Here is a 7,543-nt window from a genome sequence, read left to right as displayed (position 1 = left end):
GGAGAGAGTGAAGCTGGTAATTTTGTGCAGTTCTGTCTCACTTAAATCCAATTCATGCACAAGTCAAGACATCACTCTCATGATGTCATTGGTCCTCTTTGAGAACAAAGGATGAACAACAACAGCCTGTTTTCTATAGTTAACTTAAGAATTTCAATTAATGGCTATTTAATCAGAAACCTCATGCTTTAGTGGAAAGAGTTTTGGATTTTGAAAGTAATTTGGTTTTGGATGCCTAGTAACCTTGGATATGTCACTAAATCTCTTTGACCCTTAGATTTCTAATCTGTAAAATGGGTACAGTAGTGCCTGTAATACCTCAGAGTTGTAGAATGGAGCAAATCAGCACATATACACTATATATATAAGCACTATACAAATTCCAGTCATTATTTTTATTCATAATTGTATAAATACTATTTTCAGTTTTTACAAATTAAGCTAATAAGGCTCAAATAAGTTCCTAATATCATAGATCTAGATACAGAAAGGGCCTTAAAGGTCATTGAGTTTAACACCTTTATTTTAAGATGAGGAAAATGAGACCCAGAGAGTTTAAGTAGTTTTCCCAAGATCACCCAGCTAATTAATGGCAGAGCAGACAGTTTTGTATTGATGATAGTGCTGGGTTTGAAATAAAGAAAGATTTGCTTATGAATCTTACCTCAGATATTTAACTAGCTATATTTGCTCTGGCTAAGTCACTTATTTAGGCCTCAGTTTCCTCATCTATAAAATAAGGGGTTTGAACTCAACTACTTCTAAAGGTCTCTTCCTGATAGAAATTCCTTAACCTATGATTGTACAAACTCACATCCCATAACCTAACTTCAATTCTCTTTCTGCTATACCCTGCTGCCTATTAAATGACTTGAATTACTAAAGTCATTAGGGGCTCAGTGGTGAACACATCTCTCCCTGACTAATTCAGTGTTTTTATTTTTTTTTAATCTTGATATGATTTTAGTAGATTCCTTTGGTTTTTGCATCATTCATTTCTGATTATACCCCTATCCTCTCTCTCACCCAACCAGTCATCCCTTGTAACAAAGGTTCAGAAGGCAGAGAAAAAAGCAAGTTCAACAAAACTAGTGAATATACTAACTGTGTCTGATAGCACATGCAAAATTTCATATCCATAATCTGCTACCTTTGCATTGAAGGGAGAGATCCTGATTTACTCAACTGTTGTCATCACTGTGTATGTTGTTTACCTGCTTCTGCTTATATCATTGTGCATTATTCCCTATATTTTTCCAGGCTTTTCTGAATCATTTGATCTTTGTCATTTCTTATTGCAAAGTAATATTTTATCACATTAATGAACACAATTTACTTCACTCATTCCACAATCAATGAATATCTATTTTGTTTCCATTTTTTTGGTAATACAAGGGCTGCTATGATTATTTTGGTTTGTGTTGGATATGGCTGCCAGTGGGATCTCTGAGTCAAAGGATTTTTTTTAATTATTAGTAATGCAATGCTCTCCATATTCAACCACACTCTCCCATCACTTTATATATTGCACAAGTGATAACTACTTCTCACAAGGGCTTCTAAATTTTTAAGTTTATTTTTCAAACAGCCTCTCATAAATATCTCTTACATTTTCAGCTGCACAAACAATGGAACCAGTATCCAAATACAAAACATGGAAGAAAAATATAATCCTGTTTATATTACTTTTAAAAGTGTTTTAAATATATAAATAGTATTTTCACATTACTGTTTATGAACACTATCCTTTTTTTTACTGAACATCAGAGAATTAATGCTATGTATCAGGAAAATCAACTTAAAGTAGTAACTTTATTACCTTTTCCAAGGATTTGCTGTTATAATGGTCATATAAATTGACAAAATATGTTTAGGGAACTTGATAGCTCAGGGCTAAAAAATAATGGGTCGCACAGTCTTTGCTTCTAGGTCATTAGTTCAAATCCAGCTTGGGATGGTAATGGATGAATTGTTACTGATTCTGAAGTTCGTTTAATGGCCTATGACCAGGTGAAAAGAGTTGGTGCTCTCAATTCAATTTTCAGACCATTTCTACATGAGGAAAGCATATTGTGTGGGTATGTTCCTTGCCAGCCCCTGTCCTCAAACCATCATGACTGGGTCTGGACTCTGTGTAACTGACAATGAGAAAATGGAAATGTAAGGAAGAAACAGCTCTGTGGATGGCAGTGGTATAATAATGAAAGGCTCTGACTCAGTTTATTACCACAAATGCTTGGAAAAAGACTTTAGGTCATATTCTTCTATTTCCTAGAGTGTGAAAAAAAATCACAATAAAATAGAATTTTCTAGAAATATAGGATTACATTGGGATATGTAGAGGAGAAGAACAGATGGTCAAAGAATTTGGTTTAGTCAAAAATTGACTTGGAAAGAGCCATTGAAAGTTATTTTCTTTTTCTTGCATTCCCCTTGATCCTTACTCCTCCATCCCTCTCTCTCTCTCTCTCTCTCTCTCTCTCTCTCTCTTTCTCTCTCTCCTCTCCTCCCCTCCCTCTCTCCCCCCTCTCTCTCCATATATATATATATATGACATATTTGCTGATTTATTGATTTCTCATACATATTAAACTTGAAGAGGGACTGGAATACATATTCCTTAATTTTACATCCTCCAGTTTCTCAAGTCTTTTGCCTCTTTTTTATTGCAGATCCTGACCTGCCAATTCTCAACCTTGTACTCCTCAGATGAACCACTGAAATACAAGGACAAAGGTAAAAAAAGTTCTTGCTCTGTAGGAAGCAATGTTGTACGGAAGGAGTTCATAATTATGGATATGGAAGGTTTGTGGCTGATGGAAATGTCAACAATATATATTCCAGTCCCTTTTCAAGTTTAATATGTATGAGAAATCAATAAATCAGCAAATATGTCACCAGCATTTACTATTTGCCAGGCATTGTGTTTAGCAAGGGAAATACAAAGACAAAGGTAAAAAAAAAAAAAGTTCTTGCTCTGTAGGAAGCAATGTTGTACTGAAGGAGATAGCATTTACATAAATAAGCATATATGTAATATATAAAAATGAATACATGATAGTTGAGGGGAAAGTTCTAGTAGTGGGGGATGGCACTGGGAAAGGCTTCTTAAAGAAGGTAGGGGTTAAGCTGAGAACTGAAGGAAACCAGGGCATCTAAAAGGTAAATGGGAGGAGGTAGTATATTCTAAGCATGGGGGACAATCAGTGCAAAGGCATGCAGATGGAAGATGTTGTATGTTGGAAGAGCAAATGGCCAAGTATGATAGGATCACAAAGTATATTGAGGGGAGTAATAGATGATTGGAAAAGTAGATTGAGGCCATGCTGTAAAGGAATTTAAATTCTAAACTGAGAAGTTTATATTTGACCCCAGGGGTAATATAGAACCAATAGAGTTTATTGAGCAAGGATATCATGTGGCCAGTCCTAGGCTTTAAGAAAATCAGTGTGATAGCTATATGAAAGATGGATTAGAGGGAGAAAATGCTTGAGGTAAGGTGATTATTTATGTGTTTAGGTGACACAGTAAATATAGCATCAGTCCTGGAGTCTGGAAGACTCATTTTCTTGAGTTCAAATATGGTCTCAGACACTTACCAGCTTTGTGACCCTGGGCACTTCACTTAACCCTGCTTGCCTCAGTTTCCTCATGTGTGAAATGAACTAGAAAAGGAAATGGCAAACCACTCCAGTATCTTTGCCAAGAAAACCCCAAATGGGGTCACAAAACATCAGACACGACTGATAACTACTTGACAACAAGAAAATAGGGAGCCATTGGAGTTTTTTTGGATTGGAGTTGACTTAGTTAGAACTGCTTACAGAAAATCAATTTAATGACTGACTAAAGGATGACCTCAAATGAGAGAAAATTTGAGGCAAGAAGACTGATAAGAAGTTTATTGTATTAATCCAAATATGAGGTGATGAGGGCCAGCATCAAAATTCTGGCAATGTCAGAGGCAAGAAGGGAACATCTACAGGAGATGGAATGAAGGTAGAAATGACAGGACTTTATAACTAATTAGATGTCAGGGGTTGAGAAAGAATGAGAAGTCAAGGATGATATGTAGATTGTGAGTCTAGGGAACTGGTAGGATGGTGGGACTCTCAACAATAACAGGAAAGTTAGGAAGAATGGAGGATTGGACGAGAAAAGTTACATTTAGTTTAGAATCAAGATGTCTATGGGATATTCAGTACTAGATGTCCAATATAAAATTGTAGATGTGAGAGTTAGAGTCAAGGAGAGAAGATAAGGGTGGAAAAAATAGATTAAAGAATCATCTCCATAGAGATGAATATTGAATCCATAGGAGCTGATAAGATCTTCAAGCAAAATAATATTGGAGAAAAGAAGAGAACCTAGGGCAGAGCCATTGAAGACATTTAGAGTTAGACGGCATGACCAAGATGAAGATCTAATAAAGGATACTGAGAAGGAGAGGTGAAGCAGGTAGGAAAAGAATTAGGAGAGAGTGGTTTCCCAAAAACATAGAGAGAAGAGAATATCAAGAAAAAGAGAGTGATCGACAGTGTAAAATTCTAGGAAGAGGTCAAGAAAGATGAGGATTGAAAAAAAGGCCACTCAATTTAGCATTTGAGAGTTAGTAACTTTGGAGAGAATAGTTTCAGTTGAATAATGAAGTCAGAAACCATACTTCAGAGTAAGAAGAGACTAATAGGAAAGGAAGTGGAAGTACCTAATATATGTGTGTATGTCTACATATATATATATATATACACACATACGTACATATATATATACATACATATATATATATATAAACATTGTTAAATAATTTAGCCATATAATAAATAAAAGATAACGGAGTATAACTAGCAGGGATAGACATCAAGTGATGATTTTTTGAAGATGGCAACACATTGGCATGTTTGCAGGGAGCAGGGAAACAAACAGTAGATAGAGAGAGAAATGGAAGATTAGAGAGAGTAGAGATGATAGAGTAATCTTCTGGAGAAAACAGGACCTTATGAGATCATTTGGACATGTAGAGGAGTTCACCCTAGCAAGGAGAAAGTTCATCATTGTTTAGTAACAAAGATGAATAAAAGCATAGTTGTGGAAGGCATGTGAGTGATGTGAAATAAGAAGGCAAGAATAGGGAGCACTCAGTGAAAGCTCTCAATTTTTTCAGTGAAATATGAGGCAAGGTTCTCTGCTCAGAGGGATGGAGAGAGGAGCTTTGGAGGCTTGTGAAAGAATGAAAAAATATTTGGAAAAACTGCCATAGTGAGTGTGATAGTGAATGATTAGGAAGGTATAAAGGAATTACCTTGCCACAGTGAATGCCCCACTGAGTTTTTGTAATATAAATTGTAGAGGATCCAGTCAGTGTAATATCTTGATTTTTTTAGCTTTGTTCTTCAGCATGTAAGAATAAAGGCAGTAGTTAATCTGAGGAGTACAAGGTTGAGAATTGGCAGGTCAAGATCTGCAATAAAAAAGAGGCAAGGGACTTGAGAAACTGGAGGATGTAGAATTAACACATTTCACTACAGTTCCATGGTAAGGTCCTTGATGGTGAAAAAAACTGAGGAGTAGCAGGAGGAAAGGTTGAAGAAAGGTTTGGGTAAGGGTTTGTAGTTCTAAGGCAGAAAAAGAGGAAGAATGGCAACAAATTATGATCTGATAAAGGAATTTTAGAGTTCATAATTATGGATATGGAAGGTTTGTGGCTGATGGAAAGGTCAACAGTATCATCATCTCTGTGTATAATTGTGGTGGTTCATATAAGAACCTTTGGGGGGGCAGAGCCAGGATAGCGGAGTAAAAGCAGTGTCTTGCTTGAGCTCTCCCAAGAACCCCTCCAAATACCTGTAAAAATGGCTCTAAACAAATTCTAAAGCAACAGAACCCACAAAAAGACAGAATGAAACAAATCCAGCCCAAGACAGCCTGAATGGTTGATCAGAAATGTATATTTCACCGGGCTAAGAGAGGAGCACAGTTTGGCGTGGGTGTGTAGGCTGCAGCAAACCTGAAGCAGGCCTCAGAGGACTGAATCACAGGCAGTTGTGGTGGTTTCCAGACTTCTCAACCCATGAAGGCAAAAGACAACTTAGAAGGTCAGTAGGAAAAGTCTGTTTCTGTGTGGTAAGAGAGAAGCTCAGGGTCCCAGCCCCATTCCCCAAGTGTGGCCCCAGGGTGGTGGCTGCCTCCAGAGCTTCCAGCCCACAGACTGAGAGGGAATGAAGTTGCTGATCAGAGGAGGATTGCAGGGATCTCTCTGCTGGTGCAGGATTCTCTTGCTTTGCCCATGCTTGGATCTGGGTCACAGTTCTGGGTGGCAGTCCTAGGGCGAGAAGGAGTGCTGGAGTGGTAGAGGTTGTAGTGACTGTGGAGAGGAAATCCTCCTCACAGTTCCAAGACAGAAAAGAGTTCTTGTGGTCACTCATAGGCTGGAGCACAGGCCAGGAAAGGAGTAAATTCCTCACCCTTGATCATGGCACCTTGGAAGAAATGAAAATTTTCAGGTCCCTAGAAGTATCTCTGAAAACAGCTGCACAAAACCCCTGAAGTTTAGAACAGTACATTCTCCACACTGGAAGCAGGCTCCTACCTTAACAAAGAGTTTATAACTCAAGTAATTGGCTGGGATCATGAGCAAGCAGTGCAAAAAGAATCAGACCAAAGAATCTTTTTTTGGTAACAAAGAAGATCAAAACATACAACCAGAAGAAGACAACACAATCAAAGCTCCTACATCCAAAGTCTCCAAGAAAAATATGAATTGGTCCCAGGCCATGGAAAAGCTCAAAACGTATTTTGAGAAGTGAGTAAGAGAAGTAGAGGAAAAATTGAGAGAGAGGCAAGAAAATCATGAAAACCAAGTCAACAGCTTGCTAAAGGAGACCCAAAAAATTACTGAAAGAAAAAACACCTTAAAAAATAGCCTAACCCAAATGGCAAAAGAAGTCCAAAAAGCCAATGAGGAGAAGAATGCCATAAAAAGCAAAATTGTCCAAATGGAAAAGGAAGTCCAAAAGCTTACTGAAGAAAATACTTCCTTAAAAATTAGAATGGAGCAACTGGAAGCTAGTGACTTTATGAGAAATCAAGACACTGTAAAAGAATCTTTGCTGTTTTTTTCCTTTCCTGACTCCCCAATGAAGAATGAAAGTACTTTCAGGGTCAGAACAATTCACTTAGTTAAAAAAAGCCAAACTTATGTTTTTATCAAAATACTAATATTCAATGCCAACCCTTACATTGCTTAAAAAAAAAGACAGGATGCTCTGGAACCAAGTGAGTGATTGTGCTTTATGGCTCCCCTCATATCTTCCTAATTTACTCTTGGAAAAGCCTTTTTTTTAATTGGAGTATATTTTAAGTACATATTTTTTAGTTCAGTTTGTTGGACCCTTGTTGCCACTTTCATTTCTATGGTCACTTTATGTCTTCCTTTGGCTAGCTGTCTCTCTATTATATCCCATTGGTTACAGAGAGATTGCCATCAATAGGAGAGAGAAAGAGAGAGAGAGAGAGAGAGAGAGAGAGAGAGAGAGAGAGAGAGAGA

The sequence above is a fragment of the Vombatus ursinus genome, unplaced genomic scaffold (assembly GCF_900497805.2).
Source record: "Vombatus ursinus unplaced genomic scaffold, bare-nosed wombat genome assembly UNPS02014774.1, whole genome shotgun sequence".
NCBI lineage: Eukaryota > Metazoa > Chordata > Mammalia > Diprotodontia > Vombatidae > Vombatus > Vombatus ursinus.
The sequence above is the reverse complement of the archived record's forward strand: the minus strand, read 5'-3'. Positions refer to the sequence as shown.